The following is a 25,607-nucleotide window of genomic DNA, read 5'->3' on the forward strand; positions in this document are numbered from 1 at the left end:
GTGCCAAGAGTGCCCTTAATTTCACCAAGGCCAAGGTTTCATGATTGTTAATTGCAGATCTGAGCACAGATGTACACCTGGCACAGCAGAACTCGTGCTGGGATCACAATTTGAAGGGACAATGCTGAATTAACTGGAGCAGGTAGAAGTGACTTGCTGCTGAACCTCCTGATCCAGGGCTAGGCACCTCAAAACTGGTTCCCAGAAACACTGACAGACCCAATTTCTTTCTGCGGAAGATGTAAACAACTTCCTTAACAGTTTTGAAATGATTTTCTGTCCATGTAAAGATCAGCATATTCAGATCAGTTGCATTCTGAATATGGAGCTGTTGCTCCATCTGCTCGTTGCTGTACCTGACTCACAGCAGTACCAGCACCAAATAACATCCCTTGCTATTCTAGAAACTGTGCAAGTAAAACAAGCCAACATCTGGTTCAGGAAAAGCATTCCTATGGGACTCATCCATGTCAGGAATTAAAAAGCTGCTTAGGAGTGGGCAGAGAAGCAGAACAGTGCCAGAGCTCTTAGCACAGCACTTTCTGTCAGCTGGCTGCAAACCACTTCACTGCCCGTTTGACTTCAGTGGGCAGATGGAGCCTTGCATTGCAGCACCTGGCCACTGGGCTCTATGCATTTATATCCAGCAGTTAGCAATACACAAGCAAAGAGGAACCTGAACGTGAGGATCCCCATTCGGAGGACTCGTAGAATTATAGAGTATCCCAAGTTGGAAGGAACCTATAAGAATCATCGTGTCCAACTCCGTTCATCACAAGCATCCTCTGGGCTGTTCAGCTTCACACTCCATGAGATGCATTTTTGCTGCATGTTAACACCAGTGTAGCTGCTCTGGTGCATCATTGCCTTTGTTAAGAGTTGGCCTTGGAATCACAGTTAGCAAATCACATGCTGTGATTGTTGAGTGCTGAACAAAGGGCCCAGCACGAGAGATTTCAGAATCCCGATGCATCAGAGCGAGTATTAGGAACTGCCCTAATCCACGATATATTGCTTCCAAACCATTATATAGGCTGTGGTTAAACAGAGCAAATCCAAAACCTTTAGACTGACCATTCTGTTTCTGCATACAAGCAAGTCTGAGGCTCCTCAGCTGGGCCCCACTTTACCCTGTGCTGCACCAGCTGGAGCAGGACCTGGCAAGAAAACCCCATATTGCTCCAAGCCCACCTCATCCAGGCTGTTCTAACAACAGAACCACTAAAGGAATGGCTGTTGCCTATTCTATATATATCAATCCAGCAGTGCCACAACACAGGCAGGGATGCAGAGAAAGGGAGAAGCATGCAGACTTCCTTTTGCCTACCAACAGCCTTCTCTTTCTCTCGAGCCAAAACAACACTGTTAATACTTAAAGTTTTAAGTGTCTGCCTTTAGCTTGAGTCATTCCTTATGTTAAAACTGAGACATCTGCAAAGAAAGAGGCATATTTCTAAGAGTACAGACACAATTATTGTTACGTACAGGATTCCTTTATCCCCCAGTGTTTTCCCTTGAAATAAAGATACCCAAGAAAAGCTGTCAGAATTCCCCATGGTCCTTCCTGCAGACAAGGGCGATGCATTAGGGAGGGTGAGTGAAACAGGAGGAGCTGGAGGCTGAGCTCACAGACTGGGAAGGCACACACACAGGCCAAAGCTGTGCAAGGCTCCCAGAGGGCCAGCGTGGCATCCAGGTGTGAGATGAGGCAGAATGCTAAGTGTGAACTTTGATCACTTCACACCAGCGAGTCCAGTGTTAACCTTCAGGCTGCTCTTCCATCTGCTTCACCCTCCATATCCAAGAGGAGTTAACCCTGCCTTCTCTTAAGTCTCTCTTCAGAGCAGGGGTGAAGGGTGAGTGAGGTGCTGGCTGGGTTTGCTGCTCCTCCTGCAAACCCATCTGCAAGCACCTGGCATTTATTAGATAGAAGCTTAAAGCAAACATTGCTGGGTAATAGAATTAGTCTTGACAAATCTCCGGCTGCAACACACTGTTACATTATTTAGGGATTAATAGAAACGTGCAAGCTGAACATGGTGTCATTTAACAAAAGCAAACACGTCTGTTAAAGAGGCAGACAAAGACCTGTGTTTCCTAATAAGCCAGTGCAATCCAAGACAAGGTGAGCAGGGTTTCCAGCTGAGAGCAGATGTATCATTAAGAAAGCACACGCTGAGCCACAGGACCTTCTCCCAGCACAGCCCAGCCATGGGATCTGATGGTTCAGAGCTCCAAATCCCCCTGCTCAGAGCCCAGCTGGTGTCACTGCTGGAGCCCAAGCTATGGAGGCTTGCAGGGTCAGGCTGTGGCTGATTGCCTGCTGCTGGATGGGAAAGGCATAGAATTCCCTTCTGCAGGACAGATAAGAAGGCTTAAGCCAAATGCGGAACTGAAAACCGATAAGTCAAAAAGAATGTGATCAAACAATGCTGGAAGAGACTTCAGAAGGTCTCTGGTTCAAACCCCTGCAAAGAACACGGCCAGGGCAGTTTCACCAAGCTTTGTCCAGCTGAGTTTCAGATATCTTCAGGAGAGCAAACAGCCTCTCTATGTCCCTGCTGCAGCATTTGCCTACCCTCACTGTAGGAAATTTCCTTCATATATTAGGCTGGAATTTCACAACCATAGCGCCCAACGTTTTTGCCCCATCCCTGCGCACTGCTCAGTCTCTACACCCTCCAATTAGAGGGGTGGAGGCAGCTATTAAACCTCCTTTTCTCCTGGCTGAGTGAAGTTCAGCATCTCCTCCTATGCCCCATCCTATAGCTCCTGTCCACCTCAGTACCTCCACAGGACTCAATGCAGGGTCTCTCCTGGAAGGGCCTGGACATGACTGGGAGCTGGCAAGGTGATGGGAAGTCAGGGGTGGAAAGCTGGAAAGTCTGGGAACTCATGGAGTAGAAAAGCTCATCTCCTAAAGCACGTTTTCTAGATCCAGAAGAAGACAAATACGATTTTTCTTGTGGCTACTGTATATATTTACAAGCACGCTGACACAGGGCAGAGCAAACAGCGGCGGTGTCAACCTGTAATAGAGACGGATGACAAACATATTTAATGAATTAAAAGATGATGAAGTGTTAGTGACAAAGCAGACACCCACACGTTGTGCATGCTGTCACTGATCTATGTGCCACAACAGCCCTCTGACAGAGATCACTGTAGATCAATCTCAGCATGAGCACAGGGCAGCAGCAGCCCCAGGGGCTGCAGGGTGAGGGGCACCAAGGTGTGCTGGGGGCTGTGTGTGGCACTGCTGGGATGTGACTTGGGATTTTCCAGCTCAGGCACTGAGTTTTTTTAGGTAGAATAGCTTGTGGTTGTCTGTGTGAGAAGGATTCAAAGCAGAACCAAACTGGAATTTCAGAGCGGGGAGGAACGTTTTCTTATCCCAAGCATCCTTGGATGTTCACCTAGGAGCTTAGTGGTGAGTTGTGGTGTTGGTGAGGCCCAGGAGTGCACAGCAAGAGCAATACCACTTCATGACTTGGCTGTGCCTAGGGATTGTCCTGGACTTCACTATTACAGATGGGACATGTTTGGTGTTCACACTGCTTGCTATACCTGACAGCTCCAAAATAGGCTAGAACAGAGCTGAAAGCCCATTCCTGGCTTGATGGCTTGGTGCAAGGACTAAGCTTCATTGCAGCACTGGGGTTACAGCCTGATTATTTGAGCATGGAGGGATTTGATAGCAGCACTGGGTCACGGCAGAGCTACAGGACAGTTCATACAGTGCTAGATGTCCCATCTTCTCAGTACATTTCTTTCATTCACAACCTGACCCGCACACAATTACATCATAATCAGCATCTTTGAGGTGGGATGGGACATTTGGGATCAAAAAACTGTGGCTGATTCCCATTGTCAATGGTTGTGCAGCCAGTTCCAGGGAGCCCTGGGGAAATCCACCCTGCACGGCTCATTAACAGAAATCCCCTGCATCAGCTCTCCCTCTGCTCTCATGCCACCATAGGATTTCAAGCCTGGGTCACTGAAAGTCAGCACAAAACTGATATATAAACTGCAGGAAGCTGGAGTATAAATGCAAGGAAAGCCTCGCTGCCTCCTTTCCCTGCCAGCCCAGGGCAGTATATTGCCTTCCCACTGGGGACTCACAGACCCCATCAGTGTCTCCAGAGACAGCAGAGCTCTGCCCACAGGGAGGACAAGACTGGCCCACCCTCAGTCCCCTCCTTCCTACTGGAGCAAGGAAGCTGAGCCAAAACAGCAGAAAAGACTGCAGTCACAGCAGCCTGGATGCCTGGGTTCAGCATGCAAGGCTTGTCCTACAGGCACTGTGCTGCTCTCTGTCCTGTCATTCCGCTTTTGCTGCCAAGAGTCTGACTTTTGACTGGAACCAGCCAGAAACTTGCCCCGGGGCTTTATAACAAGCCCATTGCTGCTGGCTGCGGATAAGGGCAGCTTGTAGTAAGGCATGTCCATCTACCTCTGCATTATTCAAACATAGCCTCCTTGCCCCTGTTAGCACGTCCTCGCTTGGTGACAATGCCTGCAGAGCCTGCTGTTAGGATGCTAGCTAACATCAGACCCCGGACAATGCTGAGGAGCTGCTGAAGTCAGGGAGCTTCAGGAGGCTGCAGAATGACTGTGCAAGAGGACAGACCCTGAAGGCATCCTCAAACCGAAGGATGCTCCTGCATCCAACAGAAACAGTGCCCACACCGCTCCTGTCCTTTTCTTCACTTCAGCTCCTTCAAGCACTTCAAGCTGGCCAGAACAGAGCAGATTCTATCGAGCAAAAAGTGCTACAGGTGGGGGAACTCTTCCTGCTACGTGGCACCTCTGAGCAGTACAGAATTCTTCAGAAGAGCTGGCTAGAAAAAGCAGAAACCTTAGCTGGGAGACAGTGTCTGTAGGACTATCTTCATTTGCCCATGCCCCCATGAAGGTGACTTCAGTCCCTGTGCCACCAGACAGCCACCGTGGCACTGGCAAGATGTGAGACAGCTCAGCATATGCTCCTCATCCCATCAATGTGGCTGCGACTCCTCCCGCATCCAACTCTTTGGAGACAGATTGTTTCACAGCACCTGTGATTTATTAAGCTGCCTATTGGAACGCTGCATTGCACAGATTTCCTGTGGCTGCCTGCACATCTGCTCGGGGAGAGCACTCAGTAAAAGCTGCCTATAAATACAAAGGCCAGAGGGGAACATGCCCTGACAATGAAACTAAACAGAAAGGGGAAGCTCTGGGTGGAAGAGACAAACAGACAGGAGCAGCGCTGCAAAAGAGCATTCAATGAACAGTCACACAGCCTGGTTGGGCACTGCAAACAGAGCCCTGCAGGGGTCAGGTTCTGTTCAGCCTTTTTATTAATGACAGGGATGATGGACGAGTGATGCATGTAAAAATCTGTAGGTGATCCTTGACTGGAAGGAGCAAACTGCCTTGGAGAGCTGGGCTGGAACTCAAGGCTAACCACAGAAAATGATGCAAATTAAGTAAGAGAAAGTTCAGTGAGGATAAATGCAAATAAAAGCTCAGGAAAGAGAAATTGGTTGTGGGGGAAAGGGAAGGGGAAAAAAAAAAAACAAACAAATGGAGAATGACTAAAGAAATACTACCATAGGCAAAGGGTGCAAGGGGCCACAGTAGGTAGGCAGCAGGATGTGATGTACGCTGCAGGCTTCCCATTAAAAACACCTTTTCTTCCTGCAAGAGCCAGAGGTCAGGCCCCTGTTGGTTCTCCTTAGATTCACAAAGCAGAAGCCAGTTCTGCTCTGCCAACCTCACCTGAAAAAGCAGCTTCCAGATCTCACCAGATGCCCATGTGCTGGTGCAGGTGTCCCACCTCCAGTCCCGTGCATTCTCCCAGCAGACAGCAGCACCCCAAAGTCCAGGGTTACATTTTGGTAACTGCATTTCCTCGTGCTAGGGGAGGAGCTCAGGGCTCCGTGTCCCATCAGGTCTCCAAAGGCATCCTACTTTGTGCATCCTCCTAACTGGATGGAGACTGCAGTGCAGGAGGGAAATCAAGCATCCCTACACTTGCACCCTTCCACGTGCTGAGCTGCTAAGTGCACTGCAACAGGAAGGAGGAGTGGGGGAGAAACAGCAAGGGGATGTGTGCTGGAGAAGTGCGATCTCCCTGTATTCTTGCAACCTGCTCTGAATGGGGAGAGGCACAGTGATGCTGCATGGCCCCCAGTGCCATCCAGGACAGTGCGGGTTGCCTTGCAAGGGATGCAAGAATCCCTGCGTGCTGCTCTCCCTGCTGCTCATAAGCCAGAAGCAACCGAGGATAAGGATCTTGATACTCAGGCTGATGACGGAATGAAGGCGTCATGAACACGAACAACGTTTAAATGCAATCCCAGCATGAATCAGAGGAGCCACTCTCCCTCCATCTGCTGCTCATTGTGCCCTCGCGTTCGAGAGGAAGGGCTCAGACTGAAGCAGGTATTCTTGGATGAAGAACAAACATGTTATATGGTGGGAAACATAAAGAGTTTGGGATGGGAGTCACTTTTTTTTGGCTTTTTTTTTAATCTAGCCAGGCTAGGAGGGATATTGCTCTCTAAATTCACTGGCAGCAACTCCATGGAAGAAGAGAGGCATTTAAACTAAAAGCAATATTATCACAAGAAGATGTGTCTATAAACTGACCAGACATAAATTCAGGCTGGAAATTGGAAGAAGGCTCCTAACAGCTGGAGTAATGAGACCCTGGCACTGCCTCACAGATGGTAGCGAGCAGCAGGAAAATAAAGAAAGCCAGAAAAAAAAAACAAAAAAACCACTAGTGAGTGTGAAGATGGAACTTGCTCATGACAGGGATAGGTGGAGGGGAGCAGATAATGCAGTGCCTGGGACAGGAGTGCTGGAGGTGATGGTGCTGAGGGTCCTTTCTACTCAAACAGAAGGAGGTCTCTGGTTTAGAGTGAACATCATTATGTCCTCAGTACAATAAATATGTATTTTCTTTGTCTTAAAATGGCCTCCTATTAATTTAATTCAGTGTCCACAGCTGTTGTGCTAGGAGGAACAAAAGAGACTTGATCTTTCCTGTCTTCTTGGTAAGTGTATTCCCATTCAGGAGAACTCAGAGCATGATGGCAGCCCTGACACCAGCCTGAAGTTGTGGAACTGCTTTTCCACGACTCCAGTCTCTCTGGAGCAGAGACAGGCAATGCCACAGGAGCTGCAGGTATTCTCAGGCTCAGATGGCTACCTAGCCAGGAGCACAGCTGATGCAATATGACATTCATTTGCCTGCGGAGCAGGATTGTGCAGCCATTAAACCAGCTCCTGTCTCAAATGCCAACTCGAGTTTTCAACAGAGTACTGGAAGCAGGAGCAGATCTTCAACCCATCTGTATCAGAGCCAGCAGCAAGCAGGTGTCATTGTCACCTGTCACACAACGGGGCTGCTTTCTCCTCCCTCCATCTCTGCCTGTGTGTAACTGAACCACTGACTCCTGCAGCTCTCCTTCCATCCGCAGGCAAACGCAAAGAGCACAGTGCCCAAAGAGCTGCCTGAGGACTGTGCTGATCCTCCTGGAGCTCCGGCACACAAACAAGCAGTGTGTGTATATCCTGTTAGATTCCACCTGCATGGAGCAGGGATATGGCACAGCGTGAGAGCAGTGCTGCAGGGCACCTGGCCCAAGGGGAGCTCAAGCAGAAGCCATGGGTGCTGAATGAGGTGCTTCTGAGCACACAGCCAAAGTCCAGAAGTGCTGCGGAGACCACGAGGTGGGCTGAGGGCAATCACTCCTCTATAAAGAGCTCCTGGCATTAGAAAGAGCAGGGTTTAGATAGCTACGCACCCTACAGACATCACTGCAGGGGAAAAAATCACTGCAAAACCCATGGGGATCCAGTGAGGAGAGCAGTTCTACTGACACAGAGGTGTTGCCTTGCACTGCATAGAGACACAACCTTCAGTTGGCATCACCTTGCCTGCATGGGTCCATCTGTTGTATGCACAGAAACAGAGTCATAGAATGGCCTGTGTTGAAAAAGACCTCAAAGATCATTGAGTTCCGACCCCCTGTTATGTGCAGGGCTGCCAACCAGCAGACCAGGCTGCTCAGAGCCACATCCAGCCTGGCCTGGAATGCCTCCAGGGATGGAGCATCCACAACCTCCTTGGGCAACCCGTTCCAGTGTGAAGAGCTTGTTGCTTAACACACATATATGAGCACTGCCAGACATTGCCCCTGGTTTTAGATGATGCAAAAGCATCACTCCCAGGAAGAACATCTCCATCAAGCTGGGCTTTATAACACTCAACAACTTCTCATTTTTCTATTTGCTGCTTCTGTGCCAGAGGAGCTAACTGATGAAGCAAACTACACTCGAGTGGTGTTACTAATGTTCAGGAGTGACTTTAGTACACAATAGTAGTACCTACAAAAATACATTCTGAAGCAGCAGGTTTAGTGTCACTTCAATGCTTACTAGGTGCGTGCTCGTATGCTGCTGCTTCTCATGCACAAAAAACAAAAATCAGTACTCTCCAATTGCTTTTTTTGTTTGTTTGTTTGTTTTTCCCCCTCCCTTACTGTAAAATAAAAAACAATAAGAGCTGGGTACCAATCAGAGAGAACAGAGAAGGGGAATAGTGTTTTATACGCTCTGCAAAAAGCAAGATCCGCTACAAGAAGAAAATGGCTGTAGGCTCAGCAGGCAGAGAAAGAGATGGAAGTGTAGGCAGAGGAGAAAGGAAAGGCGCTGCCACCTCAGATATGTGGTGACACAGAAGAAGCTGGTTAGAAATTCTGCCTCAAATGTGTTCTGAAAACTTGGGGGGTTTGTCTAAAGCAATTTGTGTGTGTGTGAAACACGCACGCGCTCCATGGAAACGTTATGCTCTGGCTGAAATAGTGCTGTGCTATTGCTTCCAGAGCTGCAGCAGCTCCTGCGCGTCCCCTTGCTGTGCTGCAGTCATTGCTGCTCCTGCACCCATACAGCGTGGGCTGCAGCCTCCATAGGACCCAATACTCCAATGATGGTATTTCAAAAGAGAGACATATTGACCAAAAGCAGCGTTTAGAGTTTCAGGAAAAATTTCAAAGTTCACTGTTGAATTCTGTTGAGGGCTTTCTCTTTATCCTGATTCTCCTAGTGGAAGAGGCTTGTTCTCTATATGTTCAAATAACCATCTTCGTTTCTCTCTTACCACATCTTGTCAGTGCTGTTTGACCATACACAAATTATTGATTTGGAGCCTGGCAAAGCCTCATACATGCAAACCATTCCCAGATAGATCTTGGTAGCTCACAGGAATGCCAGACAACCAACATACACCCAGAGCAAGCTCGATTTCAGAGGTCAGCACTTCACTTCTCCAATACATGACACGCGTGCTCAGCAAAAATGGTGAGCTGATAATTCATATTTCAAGACACTTGAAGCAGCCATCACCAGCATACGTTCTCCTCCCCCACTACCCTGCCTGAAAGATGGTTTCTTAATGTATTTTTCTATAATAAACTTCACATCTTCACATTTTATTCCCCACTTGAGATCTAAATCATCTTCGCCATAAATGTAAAACAACTAAGCCAATTGTTTGGTGGTGTGGGTTTACAATATATCATTACAGTAATAATTTAGAGAGCTGGAAAGTTTGCTTTGCTATAAATTTGCTCAGCTCATTACTGATACTAGTGTGCAAAATAAGTGGGTTCCCACTGGAAAACAGGAGCGGCTGAAATCCACCTGAGAACCACGAGTTTATTTTTACTGCTCTGCTGCACTCAGGAAAAAAAAAAAAATGGTTGTTACAGATGGAGGATGGATGAAGCATTCCAAATGACATAGGAAGGGTCTCAAGTGTGCTTGAATTGGCCAGGCTGTGTGATACAGCATCTTATCTGGCACAGAGAGAAGGCAGCCTGTGCATCACAACTCTCTTCAGCATCCTTCTCCCCAGACCTTGCCCAGCACACAGCACCTCTTGTGTGAGCTCCATGGGTGAGAAAAGAAAACTAAAACTCACAATGGGAAGGTGAGAAACACAGAAGTGTGCACAGCTCATTGTGGTGGTAGGGAAGACAGTGGGAGGTGCAGCACGTGGTCACCAAAGAGTAGGACCTACTTATGAGCAACAAAATCAATGGTTCTGGAAATAAAAGATGGTGTCATTGGGATCCTTTGGGCCAAGGGGAACTCCAAGTCAACAGGTAAGCTTTAGAAAAACTGAAGCATTAATGGAGATGAATATTTTAGACATAAGGCTCTTCTGGGATTGTACAAAACCAGGAGGCAGAAACCTCACTCACTTCATCCATTTCATTCTTCATTATTACAACGAAAACAAAGGAGCTGCCATGCTTTTCCTGTGTTCCAGTGTGTTAACTAAAACTAACAACAGCTATTTGTTTGTTATTAGCCAAATCAATATTTGTACAAAGCATTTAGAGGCTCAAACGAGAGCTGCAAACAAGGTTTGAGCTAGAGAGGCACTTTATGAATTGAAGCTGTTGCTTTGGTTGCTGCTGGAGCCCGGGGGAGCGAGTGCACTGTCCTGGGCTCAGTCACCTCTGCTCCCCCCATGCAGAAGTGATCTCACATGGGAAGCTCTGCAAAAGCCTGGGGAAGAGCTGACAAGGCTGCTGATGACTCTCTATGAAGCACAGATACTCTGTCATACAGCCCTGGGTGCTGCTGTAACCATTACAACCCAACATGGAATAACAGCTGAGCTCACACAGCAGGAATAGGACACTGAAGGACACTACTGACTTATGCTCAGCTCTAGACTTTGCATCTGCCCTGAACTTCAGGTGCCAGGCTGCCACACAGGGGATGCACACAGCACGTTCACCTCTCCTTGTGCTTTCCTCTGGGGTTTGCAAAGACCCAGAGCTCTAGCTCAACAGGGATGATGCTGCACAGCCCACCTGTATAATCAATGAATATACAGATGTTATAATTAAGAAACACACAAGAAAGTTAGGCTAAACAGGTTATCACATTAAAGAAGAGTGGATGGAAAGTTTACCTTACCCTGGGCTTGCTGAGAAGACTCCAAGAGCAGCAATCTCAAAAAGAGATCCTCCCTCAGTGGCAGTCAGCTCTTAAATGGGGTCTAGAAGAGATGGAGCCAGGCTCCACCCCTTTTAGTAGCACAGGTGAATTGCCTTCACCTGTGCTCCTAGGGCTGACTCATTGCTTGCCTCAGGTGGTCAATCAGAGGTTCAGACCATGATTCAGCACTTCCCATACACCATCCTACACCTGTGCTCTCCTTGCTCCTAGGATTGTGCTTTCCTTGTAGGAACAAGAGGAACAAGAATGAGCGAAATCCAAGCTTAGATTAGTTAAAATTAAAGAGGTGTGCATGGAAGAAGATCAGAAAACATCCTGCTCTTAAAAGTACAAAGAGAATACACCAGTGCACTTGCATCTCTTATAATTAAGGGTGGAGAACTCAGAATGAATCCCAGCTCATCCTGGGCCAGGGGTATGCATAACATTGCCACTTTGATCCTCTCCTACGAGTCAAAAACCTATTCTTGCCATCATCTGTCCACAGCTCAAAGGAAAGACAGCAGGACATTCCCTGCGGTGCTTTTGCCCTCCCACCACCAGCACCAGCCCACAGAAGGAGCTCTGTCTCCCTGCCACTCACCTGCCACCCAGGATGTGGCTGTAAAATGCCATCGTTGCTGGCTGACAAGCAGTGAGCACTCCTTTGCTGAGACAGCAGGAGGAGGATGCTCCACTCACAGCTGCTTAAGGACACCCTGCAGAAGGGATGCTCTACCCAAGAAGTGCACATTTGTGCTGGAGGAGAAGGGATAAGATATGAATATATGACCATTACAGCTCCTTTGGTCATCTGCTCCTTAAAAGCAACTCAAAAGCACCATGTAATTATGTCATATTAGACAAGGGTGTGAGATGTAGAGGTACAGAAAACAGGCATTTCCACCTTTAGAAAGCCAACTCAGTTTCCCATGAAAGCCTCAGGAGGGAGCCAAGGCCACCAGAAACTCAGAGAAAATGTACAAACTGTTCCCAGCTGAGAAGACATGCTGCCTCAGCTCATTTAGATCATTTTTCCTCCTTCCCTGATTCATCTCCCCTTTCCAGATTGCTCCTGAAATAATCGGGCCAGACTGCAAGAATGGAGGCAAATCCCAACACATAGGTTTCAGAAGATTAAAGAGATCCTCATGAGCCCTCACAGAAGGACTACCAGGGCCTGAGAGTCAGTATGGACTGTATCAAGCTATGTAATGAAAACAAGAACCCTGACAATCTCAGCTTTTACCAGCAGAACTCCTTCCTAATCCCAGAGATGAGATTGGGTTGAAGCTTGGTGATCCTTGAGGTTCCTTCCAACTCAAGCCATTCCCCCTCCCATCTCCATCCCCACAGAAGCACCTTGCTCTGAGTACAGCTTTGGGGACAGCACTTGCAGCGATGCAGAAGAAAGCTGCAACAGTGCCAGAAATCCAGTGGTGACTTGAGAGGCTTCCTAGAGCATGGAATCCACCAGCAGAAGCTGGAAATCTGGGTTTAATATCATATAAACATAGCACAGGCAGACAAACGCATTTGGCACACAGTGATCAAATCTCCATCTGCTGGAATGGCAATAAATCACATGCCCAAAGCCTCTACCTTCCAGCTCCAGAATTATTTCTACTCTATCAGTTTCTTTCATCAAGAGCTCCATCTTCATGTAATTTATGTTCCCTCCTTCCTGCCCTCCCCCTCCTCATCTCCATACAGACAAATGGATTTTGGAAAGCATTTGAGAATTTCACTCTTTGGATAGTTAGAAATCTTCTAATTTCCAGTCTCACTATGCTCACGACTGGTTTATATCTATTTGATCTATTTCCATCTTATCCCTTAATAGCTTTTCCACATTTGATATTATCCCCCAGATGTATTTATAAAGAATCATCACCCAACCTCCCAAAGTCATTTCGCTATATTGACAAAGCAAAGCTTTCAGAGTGTGTTTTTCGAGGACAGGTCCTCACTCCCCCAAACTGCCTGATTCAACAGCTCTCCTCTTTCCTGATGCAATTTTAAAGTAATTTTTTTGACTAAGCCCATACACAACAGCTCAATCAAATTCTTACTAATGCTTTCTATATAGTGCTAATACTTCTTCAACTGCTGAAAATACTTCTCCTGAAGCATCCCAGAATTACAGCCACTATTTTCACACCCTCATCACGTTGTCAGTTGTGAGTTGCACTAGTGTGAACCAACACAAACTGACGCTGACCTCCCTCTTTCATTACATCTAATCGGTGAATCCTCAGCTTGCGGAAAAAACCTTCTCCTTTTACTCCAAAGGGCAAGACTTTGACTTTTGAGCTATTAAATCTAATCTCTTTCCTATTTCTTCAGTTGTTGGGATTGTCTGGTTCTTTATGTGTGGTGATCTGATCCTTGTCTGGATAAGTAACACCTTCTGCTCTCAAACAATCTACATGCTTGTGAACATCTCTATCCCTTGCTCTGCCATATACTTCCTGCTGCTGAGACTGGCTTGGCTTCTGAAGGTGTCACCTGCTGAGTTGCCTTCCCAACACTAATCACAGTGTACATCCTTTGTGCCATAGTGCAGCATCCCCATGCCTTTGGGCCCAGGCCAGCCACACACTGAAGGTGCCATCAGCTGCTCTGCTATGCCATGGGCAAGTGAGGAAACAGCTAGAAAGAGGGACAACAGTGGGATCTAGAGAAATGCCAACTCTTCTTGTAGCCCACCTCAGTGTGCACTGGGTGCTCCTTGAAGCATGAGGACCCTCAAAGTGTTGCTGACTTCTGCACCATAACCTGTGGCATAAGCACAGCTCAAGGTGCCAAAAACAATCTGTGCAGCCTCATAAGAGAGGGCTGAGTCCAGCCAAGGCCTTGAGATAGACAGGGGAGAGAGAACAGACAGTGGAGAAGAAAGACAAGGTGCACAGATAAAGAGTTCCAGCTCTTTAGCACTGCCTGCAGAGGAGCCTTGATGGACAAAGCCATCCCCATGGTCCTCTGAGATGTCACCACAGTGCTAAGTGCTCACACTTCTGATTTGGGAAGGGTAAACAGCATGGGGCAGAAAGGGAAGGGAAGATACTCCAATTACCTGAAGCAGGCAGAAGGAGGAAAAGGAAAGATATTAAGGAGAAATGCATGTTGTGAGGGGAGGGACTGGTCATGGGGACGCTGACCCCCCACACACAGTGGCAGGCTGTATCTGTGATGGGCAGAGGGTAAGTTAAGGCACCCTACCCAAGTGAAGGTGCACACCAAATACACCATACTGGTGCCACTGATGCACTGAAAAAGTATCATACTGGTGCACAACAAAACCACTGTACTGATGCTACTGGTGCATACCAAAAACATGATACTGGTGCACACCAAGTACACCACACTGGTGCCAGTGGTGCACTGCAAAAACATCATACTGGTGCACGACAAAAACACCATACTGACATCACCTTCCAGGCCCTTGGCTGTGCAAGGCTGCCACGTGAAGGGCAGGAGGCTGATGCATAATGGCTTGGGGAAGCCTTCCTGGTGGGTCACCAGGCTGAGAATGGACCCCTTTCTTTCTGAGCTCCTCAGAGAGGTGCCTAGGCATAGCTAGCCCCCCACAGTGGCTCAATGGCTTATGTCTAAAGCTGCCTGAGCACTGGTATCCCAAGCTAGCCAGTAATTAATTAACAATTCAGTTAGGTATCATTCACAGAATAAAAGAAGGGTGATGTCTGCCACCAGATGGACAAATGTGATCTCTCCATGAGGTGGGACTGAGCCCGGAGTGCTGCTGAGCATCTTCCCAAGGCTGGTTGTGTTGTTCATTAAGGGAGAGGCGGACACCAGCGTTTGGTACAGAGGCAGAGCTGCTCTCCTGGCTTTGCTGATGCCACAGCGTTGGTGCTGCTGTGGAGGGGGACCACCACCACAGCCCTGCAGGCTGAGAGATGCAGGTGTTTCCCAGGCAGAAGCTCTTATTTACAAAATCTTGACAGGTTTTTACAGCAAACTCCATCTCCGCCACAACATGACTCGATCACTCATGCTGAGTTTATATTACTTTGCAAGATTTTTACTCTGTTTCCCAGGAAATCATTACTCTTCCACATTACAGCACTCTGTGCACTGAAAGGGAGGCAGGTGGGGAGCAGTGAGGCTCAGGTTCTTATTATGCTCCTGCCTTCATAGCCCTTTTAAGCCTTCCATGCTCCATCCAGAACATTTATTTTGCAGCTCTACCTACAGCTCTATAGGCACTGACCTCACAGCCAGGGTTGTCTCAATGCCAGGGTTGCCACCACAGCCCCACACATGGAGACCCTTACCCAGAAGAAAGCTTTGGCCATGGGGTCAGCACAGCCCTCCTGGTCCCCTCCCATGCAGGATGGGGACATCAGCTCTTGTGTACCCTGTCCTTGCTCAGTGCTGCCTGGGCGCTGCTTCACCCTTGGGTGAACTGTCCTGGCAAGGACAAGCTGAGAACATTACCCTGGGAAACCTTTCGTCTTCCTTTTTCCATCTCAATAGGATTCCCAAGGTTTTGCACAAGTTTGACAATTCTGATTTAAGGGTAACCTCCAAACCCACCAGGAGACAGATGGAGGAGGCCTGATCTGCTCTCAGGGTAGACTGGGAGAAAGGGAAAGGGTCCTGTCTGGATTGTTGTTACTTCTCACAGCATGTAGGATGAAGCTGGATGGACGTTCAAGCACATCCTGGCTCACTTTGCAAGAACTTAAGGACCTGCACCAGTTCTGGGCATTGCTGGAGTCGTGGGAAGTAGCAAAAAAGCATGGCCCTGCCACACAGAAACAGGCCAAGGAGCAGCACAGGGAATGAGCCTTTAATTAAATCACTGTAGGATGATCATGGGGTAAACACAGTACGAATCTGCAGTGACAACATGAGAAGAATTATGAGACTAAAGGCAGCATCCAAATTATCCAACAGAGCAGTACTGAGGCCGTAACTCAACCAGAACAGTTCAGAAAGGCAACGGTAAAGCCAAAATTTTCTCTCCTTCTTTCCAGTCTAGGTCTGTGGGCAAAGGACCTATAAAACTATAAAGTCAGAAATTTCAGCTTTACCACACTGAAAATACAATCCCACTCAATCACTCAGTTTGAGAGTAGCAAGACCAGTGCTAGGAGCTGGTTTTATTTCCTTGCTGCTCACCTGAGCTTGCTGCCCACCATCAGCCTGGGGTATTAGGTGGAAAAACCAGGCACTTAACTGCTATCAGCTCATTTACAAATTGTTCTTCTTCTGTCACAACTGTTGGCTAAAATCGCTGGATATCCAGCAACACTCTTGCTGTTATCTAGGGGATGTCCTAGATGCTTTATTACCCGTCCCCAAGGAAATGCACAGAGACAAAACATTAGATGTTTATGTATAAAATAAATTTCCAGCCCACACAGCTAGCTACTTCATGCGAAACAGAAAATATACCGGAGGCATCTGCAAAGGAAAGCACCAGCCACAGCCACAGTGTCACAGAGGGGAGGCTGAAAAGCTCCGTGAAGTGATCCAGTCTGCCTCTAAGGAGGCTGATCCCAATGATAGGTATGTTGGAGCTGCAGCGTTGCAGGTGATGGAATGACCTGCCCTTCTCTCCAAAATGAGCCCTACAGCCTGCAGCACTGTACTGCTGGGGAGCTCAGCCTGCTGTTTGTTTTCTTCCTTCTTTTGAGAGGAATGGTGAACAAACAGACCTCTAGCCACAGCTATACATCACAGGAAAAAGGTTCTGTTCATTACTTGTTCTTGGCAAAAGAGTGTTTCTTTTTCCTGCCTATGTCCTGGAAGCATCTGTGTGTCAGCACAAAGAAATCCCTTTCTTCTGGGGATTGATTGCACAGATCCATCCCAGCTCTGCCCACTGCCATCTGGCACCGCTGCCTTGCCACGCACTCTCACCTTTAGATTTAAAGATGGTCAAGCCATTTGCTTGCACTGCTTGCCCACTTATTCTGCAAACACACCCCTTTGCATTAAGTAAGCTGAATGCCATTGCATTTTCTCCCTTTGTTTCTGCACTTCCCTGTTCCAGTCTATTTCTTTTTTGCGCCATTTTCACCACTTTCCAACTTGCACTTCAAAATGAATTCATGCACCAGTCAGCCCTTACAGCAGAGAACTACAGAGACATGTTAACTAAGACCTGAGCAAGATGAAAGACCCATTTTTTGTATTGCTATAAAACACAGTCAAAGAGAAGACTCAATGGGAAGCTTTAATGCAGAGTCACCCAGGATGTCTTTTATATTTTTTTTTCCATTATTCTATTGGAGAAAAATAGGAGGTTCTTGGACATTAACTCATCAGATCAAATGTAGGTAATCATTTTAATTGAATTGAATTGCACCCAATCTCCACTGTCTATATTGACTTCACAGGGAGCTGCTATTGACGGATTCAGAGGAAGGCATCAATGCTTAACCAGGATGAACTCAGTGTTGCCCAGGCCAGATGTTTCTAGCTGTGTGCAGCAGGCCAGACCACGGAATATCACCCAGAACAGCAAAAAAAAAAACAAAAACAAATAAATCTGAAAAATAAAAGAGCAGGAAATGTTATTAGGAAAGGGAGTTTTTCCATTTGTTCCATGCCATGTTCATGGCCATTTGTGGATCATCGATGGGACGTTCCATGCCAAGTGGGTCATGTCCACTTGAGGATCATTGATGGGCTGTTATCACCCCAACCTCTACCTCTGCTCCTACAAAGCTTAGTGGACACACCTGGGGAATTTCTCCCAGAAGAAGGGACTTTTTTCTCCATACTGCATTTAGATTTTGGGCCCCTTATCACAAAAAGAACCAGGGCATCACTTACTCTGTGTTGATTGGTGGGGGGAAACGAGACCAAGGCTCTTCGGTAGTCAGGCACAAGTTAGCTTTTGGCAACTGAGTGGGTTTTGTTATTCCTTGTCCTACTGCTTTGTACCCCACTGATGTCTGGTGGTCATCCAGAGGCACTCACAGTTCCTTCTGTCCAGTTCTACACTTGGAGAGAAAACGTTTTCCCAAGTTACTATGGAGATGACAGCAACTCAGGCAGTGAGCACAAGGGAAGAAAAAGTATTTGGAGCAGATGGATGCATACGAAGTAAGCTTATGTCTCTACCTAAGAGAACAAAGGGAAGTATAAAGATAGACAAGATTGGAACAGGACAAGAGAAATTATTTGTACAAATGCTGTTGTCATCAGTGTGAGTGAGCAGGTGTCAGCAAGGCTAAGGAGCAAAGAGATGTGGCAGCTTCCAACAGACTGACAGTACAGATGGGGAAAAAACTGAGACATTTGGGTCCCATGATGAACAAAGGGTTTTGTGCTTGAAAACGTCTCTGGGATTTTTTCCAGATATATTAGATGGTCTAATTAAAGTGATTGATTCACTCCAGAGATGTGTCAAAATTTCCCTGGCCTTTCTCTGGTAAAATTCTTCCTGATGTAAGAACAAATATCACTCATGTCCCAGCTGAGGCCAATTAGCGTGAAGAGTGATCCATGTGCCTGATGGTCCTCCTGCACTGAGCAGCTTTGCCCTCAGTTCTGCAATATTTGATCTCCTTTATTATGGCTGCATAAGGCTGTTGAAGCCTTTTTTTGTGAGTGGTAGCAGAGTTTGGTGTAAGGATATATGCCTCATGGGCAGCAGTGAAGAAGGATGCATCCTTTGACATTATTCTTTTACCTGTTATATAAATCCAGGGCCAGGAGTGAAGTGTCTCGTTGCTGGTGGGGACCTCATAGCAGGATCCAAAGCACCCCACAAATGGTGGATGCTTCCCAGCAAGCTGTAGGAAGCACAGAGCACATGAGAGCACTGCAATAAAGCACCACACGTCAGCCAACATTTGGGAATAGCCCTCCAGCATCTTCCATTGCAGATGTGTCAAGCAGAGCCTGTGTCTGACCATGTATGGCAATAGCCAGTGCAATGAGGCCATGATGATGGCTAAGCTTGATAAAGAGAGCAATTAGTGTGGCAGCCAACCCTAAAATTTGGGGGTTTGCTCTGCATTATGCAGCCGTTCTGAAGCACCACCAAAGGTCTGTCGTTACACTACGCCTTGCTTTTCTCTCCAACTGAGTGTGACACGCTCTTTGGGGAGAATATTTTAAGGCCTAATGATGCACAGTGCTGCTTATTATTATCACCAGTGCAACACGTATTAAATCAGTGTCATAATCTGGGAGCTTAACAATGAGAAAATCACTAGTGTTAGAAGGCAGGAGAGTTGGAAATTACTTGTTACTGGAAAGGTATGTGTGAAGTACCAGTGCCCTCCTCACATCTGTATTCATTACAGCAAATATTAACTGCCAAGGCATTCCCAGCACCACAGAGCAAAGCCCCAAAAGTTTCGGGACCCTATTTCTAAATGAAATACAAAGTTAGGAATCAAAGATCTCCTTATGATTTAATACCAAGTGTGCCAGTGCCAGTATGGCTCTGATAGATGTCATCAATTTCGCTGGGAGCTGCATGTTGCCACCCTGGTGCCAAATCCCCGTGGAAAGGAAGCTGACAAAGAGCCATCGTTGGGTACCTTCAGGATACACTTAGAGAAGTGTTTTTTGAGAGGTGTGAGTCAGTCTGAGCTTAGCAGACGTAAATCTTGTCAGACAAATATGATTACTTCCTAATGGAATAACTATCACTCTGGATCGAGGAGGACCAATAAATTCCATAAATCTGTACTTTTTTCATGTGGCTTGTCTCAAAGTGGTTTCCCATGATGGATTCCTGTATGGGCTTTTAATACTGCCTTATAGTTGAGGTTTACAGTGCTGCCTCACTGCTCGTGCAAGGATGGGGGTAAGGGGACTCACACCCCAAGAGGTGCCAGCCCTACATCAGCTCCTCCACATCCCATGCTTATTTTCTCCATCCCCTGAGATCCTACTGCCCACTTGCACCACGGGTGCCCTTACAGCAGACTGGGAGGTGTCCTGCTGAATGCTTTGGCACAGACTCCTAAATGAAGGGCAGAGAGATGTCGGTGTAATTCCAAGACAACTGTTAATCACATTGAGCACTATTGCATTCCTGAGGCACCGAGCATCACTTCAAAGTCAGCCCTCATCAAGGCTCTCATGAACCTGATGATGTACACAGGTTTACTCTCCCAGTATGAAGAAAGATCTCATTAAAATGAGAAGGGGGCAGCCCGGAGCCGCTGAGTTAATGGCTGAAATAAAAGGGTTTGTAGGGAAGGATGATGGAGATGTTATTAGATGCTGGAGGGAGAGGAGCTGAGCCTGAATGATGGTACCAAAGACCACTCTGACTTTCAGACTGCCTGATTCCAGTGACCAGGAGACACTTTCCTTTGGGAAAAAAACACACAAGGTGCTTCAGAGAGTCCTCAGTGGATTTGAAAATAGAATAAAAAAACAGATAAAATCATACAGAGCTTAACAGAGTTTATTTGGTTATTTAGTATGACACTGACAGCCATACATATTGTGCTGTTCTATTACTGCTCTGTCAGGAAATCCTATAAACTAATCATATTAAAATGAAGACCCAATAAAGAGAAATAAAAGTGAAATGCAATTCACGTGGTTGAATGTGGGATTTCGAGACAGTTTTAGACTTCTGCAACTCAGATGTGTTTCCAAGCATTATTTTCTTTGGGTGAGAAGGGAGGAGAGAAGCAAAAATCGTTCCTTCACTGCCACCCACAGAAAGCTAGCAGCTTTGTTTAGTGCAGGGCATTGACAAGCGGATCACGAGGTCTCCACAAGATGGAAGAAATCCCAGATAACTTCCTCTGCTCTGATCTGTGCTCATCCCCTGCTTTGTATGCCCCTTGTGCTCCTCACACGGCTTCAGCTCCCTGCACAGTTTAGCAAGAAGGAACACATGGTTGGAAAAGGATCAATAAAACTGAGACACGTGTGTTAATCTGAACTTTCTCCTCTTCCAAACAAATCGTAACAGCAACAAGCTTATTAGTTAATGCCTGCAGAAGTGCGTCCCCAGACATGCAGTGCCACTTTTAGCCATGGAACTGGGCACAGCTTTGGATGAGCAGCATCATCCCCCCATGGCTCTTCCTGCCTTCAGCGTAACTGGTATTGACTCACAGGGATGCACTGCAAGGAATCCAATTAACCCATGAGAGCAATGCATGCACCCTGCAATTAGAGGACGTAAAATGCAGGCAGGGTAGTGTGGGTGTTGTGCCAAGAGCTTTCATTCTGCACTGCTGTCAGCCATTCAATGCCTCCAAGCAAGGCACTTCATGTTCCAGCATTTCCCTTCCAGGATGTGTGGACTCTGCATTGTCCCATGGACGTGACAGTGTCCTCCTGCCTTGCTCAAGGTGAGACAGTTCCTCTGGAAAGACAATTTACTTCCTTAATTTGCATCTCGTCATTGTAAAACCCAGTTCCCTTGCACTCATTTGGATGGGTGCAGGAAATGTGCAGTGCCAGAAGTGTCTTTTGTTGTCCCCTGGGACTGCTGAGCATGGTTTGGGTTGGACGAGCCCTAAGCCAGTTTACATTCTCATCCTCAGGGTTGTTTTTTTTCATCCAAACATATTTTTTTTTCTAAATCTTCCAGCATTCTCATCTCATTTACACATTCCTCCCCGCTGAAGGCTTCAAGGTTAGCATAAAGAGCAAAAGGGAAAATGGAAAATCAAGAGGAAGACTAAGATCTAAAGAGCTACTCAAAGGCACGGGGGAGGGTGTTGGGGGAGGGCTGGCAATATGCTCAGCTGAGCTGCAGCTGCCTTTGGGTTCAACCAGCACTACCAGTGCCTGGGTTTGCTGGTCCTCATGCTCTGAACGGTTCCACCCTGCTCATTCCATGCTTCTCTACTGCACCCATTAATCTGTGTGCTGGGGTTACAGCCAGTACTGCTGCATTGCACCGGGATGCTTTGTCCCATGGTGGGCTTTGAACTCATTGAAGGCATCCCTGTCAGTGTTGGCAGTACACTGGATACTGAGCACTACTTTTCATTCCAGAGAGTTTCTACAAGCCTCGAGAATCCATGTGGCACTGGCCCAGAAATGTCACTTCAAACAATACTTTCCCAGTGACTCTATGGGCTGTAAGTCAAACACAGATAGAAAACCCTAAGAATTGATCTTTATGCATTCAAAAGTGAAGGTGCCCCAGTTCCTTTTAACAAGGCAGCCCTGGGGTGGTGATGTGCCAAGGCTGAAGCACGGACAGCCGGGAAGAACGGGCTGTCAGCAGTGCTGCTGACAAAGCACAGCTTGGATTGACATCTTGGTTGGACTAAAAGATGAAAACGAGCATTTTGGCAACCGAAATTCAATTATGACAAAACCAATTTGCGCTTTTCCTCAAAAAAAAAAAAAAAAAAAAAAAAGCCCATCCATTCCCAGTGCAGCTAGCTCGGTTTCGTGAGGATTTGCTCTGCTTTGTGCTTTCCCACCGACACTCCTCCAATCTCATCCTCCATTTTTCGTGAAGTTTAGCACTGGGAGCTGAGAGGAGAACTTCTTCCTTGTGAGCTGGTAGGGTAAAAAAGCAGAGAAGAATGAAGATATAAGGAAGAAGCTCTTCACAATAAGGGCAGAGAGGTGCTGGCACAGGCTGCCCATAGAGGGGATGGTGCCCCATCCCTGCAGACACCCAAGGTGAGGGGATGGGGCTCTGAGCACTGATGGAGCTGTGGGTGTCCCTGTGCATTGCAGAAGCACTGGATTAGACAGCTGTTAAAGGTCCCTTCCAAGTCAAACAATTGTATGATTCTACGATCTTCCATGAAGGCTGGCAATGGTTTCTCTGGGGAGGAGCACAAGGGATGTAGCTGATGAGAAGAGGATGGGAGTGCAGTGGTTAAAGCTGTCTACAGGGCTCTCTGTTTTCAGGCAGTGTTTGCCAACCCCTCTGGCTCAGCCTCTGATGTGCCATTTGCAAATATTTATGTCAGCAGGTTTCCTTTGCTGAGATATTTTGGGAGTGGCTGTTGGCTTTCATTCATTCATGAACTGTGTTGCATGTGTTTGTGTGCCTGACCAAATATTTGCTTTTTGTTATTCATTATTTGCAGTTCTTACGTTGCTGTTGGTAATTTGCAGTCCTCTGTTCCCCTTAAAACCTCTGTCCTCAGGAACTGAAGGCAATCCTAGGTGCCAGGTGTCGCACTCCATATCAAACAGCTGCAAATAAAGGGAATTTGTTGGAGAGAGAGCAGAAATGGACACGAAATGGTGAACACTGCAAGGAAAAGAAGGAGGAGGGACGACGAGGTGAGACAGCAGCCTTAAAGTATACTTGATAAATGAGTTTTCATGGGAAAAAAAATAACCTGTGAGGAAAAGCATTCAAGAGGCTTTGTAATACCATAAGTGAATCACATCAGGTTTGGCAGAACAAAACCTTCCCAAGCAGGGAAGCTGCTCAGTGACACAGACAGAGAGAGTAGAAACTGGGTCAGCTTGGGGGGAAAAAGGTGAAGCAATAACAGGATCATGTGCAGATGTAAAAGGAAAGGGCAGGGCAGGAGAGGAGAAATAAGAAGCAATCAAGAGATGCCATTCTGAGAGCAAGAAAGCTTTAAGAGGACCAGGGAAAAACTGGGTGGGCAGGAAAGGCTCCCAAGAGAGGACACCAAGCAAAATGTATAATGTCTTTCCTCTGCCTTTGCAGAAAGCCAAACTGCTCAAGTGGGTAAGGCTAAGCACTGCACTTTTATTTGTGGAGGAGCACTAAGTGTGCAGCCTCCACCCCACAGAGGCAGTGCAGTCTGGGTACATTTAAATGGCCACTGATCAACAGCAAATATGGACATTTCTTTAATATTAAGCCCCCAGACAAGTGTTGCATCCACCAAATTACAGCAAGAAAACCTGCTGCTCTCTCTCGATCCAAAAGGTGTTTCTTTATTCTGCAAACTCTACAATCAGGCACAAGTTCCTTCTGCAGCATGTCATGGAGGAGGGAGACCTCTATAAAGCTTTTCAGAGGTGCTGATTTCCTGCAGGAATCCCTGCTCACATCTCAGGCATTTTGTTCTCCCAAGCACCAGCAGCCACCAGCCTCACTTTCCTGTTAGCCCAGTTTGTTGCACCACAGCAATAAGCAAGCAGGGAAGGTCTTTGCCTGCGTCCTGCTGGAACTGCCTCCAGATGCTCCTTCAGTGGCAGGAACTGGCCACCATCCAGCCTGCGAGGGCTTCTTCTGAAGTCAGTGAGCTGGTAGAACTACAAGCATCTGCTGCAGATTATCTTATCCATTTTCTACCCCCTTTCATTTCGCAGCCAGGATCCCTGCTTTAGCAACTGTAGGAGCTCTGAACCTCTTTAATGACCCAATGGGTTGCAATCTGCACTCTCCTTCTCATCTTCTGCCCATTTCTGTCTGCTTCTTGATTTAGGCAAATGCTCCAAAATACAAAGAGCACTGCCTACAGCCTCTTAGCTGCCAGCATGGGGTCCCAGCGTGAACCTTTAAACTTGTGGGTATTCTCCAACCCCTACCAAGGCTCTCCATCCTGGCCCGACACAAAGCCACCTACCTGAGCAAGGACATGATTCATGCCTGGGCTGTCCTATAGCACAGAAATTGACCCACAATGTGGCAATATAGAATCGTAGAGTGGTGAAAGTTGGAAGAGACCTCTAAGATCATCCAGTCCATCGTCTACCACCACCATTGCCCACTAAACCACATCCCTCAGTGCCACATCTGGAGGTTCTGGAACAACTCCAGAGACAGTAACCCTACCACCTCCCTGGGCAGCCTTTGTCAATGCATCACCACTCTTTTGGAGAAGTAGTTGTTCCTGATATCCAACCTGAACCTCTCCTGGAACAGCATGAGGCCATTCCCTCCAGGGGTGCACTCAGGGCTTTGGGACCATGTGCAGCTCAGCACAGGATGTTGAAGCTAAGCCAGTGACCCAAGAATGTGCTCACAGATGTTCATAGGAGTATATATATGTTCACAGGAGCCCCACATCCCTACACAGCCAGTGATATTTGTCACCCTGTCCCCTGCCACCCACCAGCCCTGCCTATCCCTCAGCACCTGTCTACAGGCAGCATCGCCTTCACAGCCTCCTGCAGCCTTTTGGAGCTCCCACTCCTCTCTTATGAGGCGCAGAGCCACACACGCAGCTTTTTAAAGTTCATTTTCATGGCTTACCTATTTAAGCAACGTTTCTGCAGAACAGAGAAACAGAAGAGCTCCTGAACAGAGGAGCTGTTAAGCCCCCATCCTCTGTGTTTTATGGCTTGATGCTGGCATGGGCCCATTCAAATATATTTTGACATACAACATGTTATTCTTTCCAAGGCAGTTGGTCTCTTTATTTATTTAGTTAGAGTGAAGGATTCATTCCCCTGCTGCCTAACGGGAGACCGAGGATCCCCACATGCAGCTGAGCCCCTGCACTTCATTCTCTGCTGGTGAAATTGTTTTCATCCATTCTGGAGCTATTGCACTTCATTCCTCACCAATATATTTTTATTTGTATATAAAATAAAAATGTGACAGCACGCGGAAAGTTAAGAAGTGGATAAATTCATAAATTACTTTTATGCAGCAGAAGTGATACGGCTGTATTCCTGCGGACTTAACCGGTGCACAACCAAATAGATGCAAAAGATTAGATTCAGAAACACGG

Source organism: Meleagris gallopavo, chromosome 17 (genome assembly GCF_905368555.1).
Source record: "Meleagris gallopavo chromosome 17, MGAL_WU_HG_1.1, whole genome shotgun sequence".
Lineage (NCBI taxonomy): Eukaryota > Metazoa > Chordata > Aves > Galliformes > Phasianidae > Meleagris > Meleagris gallopavo.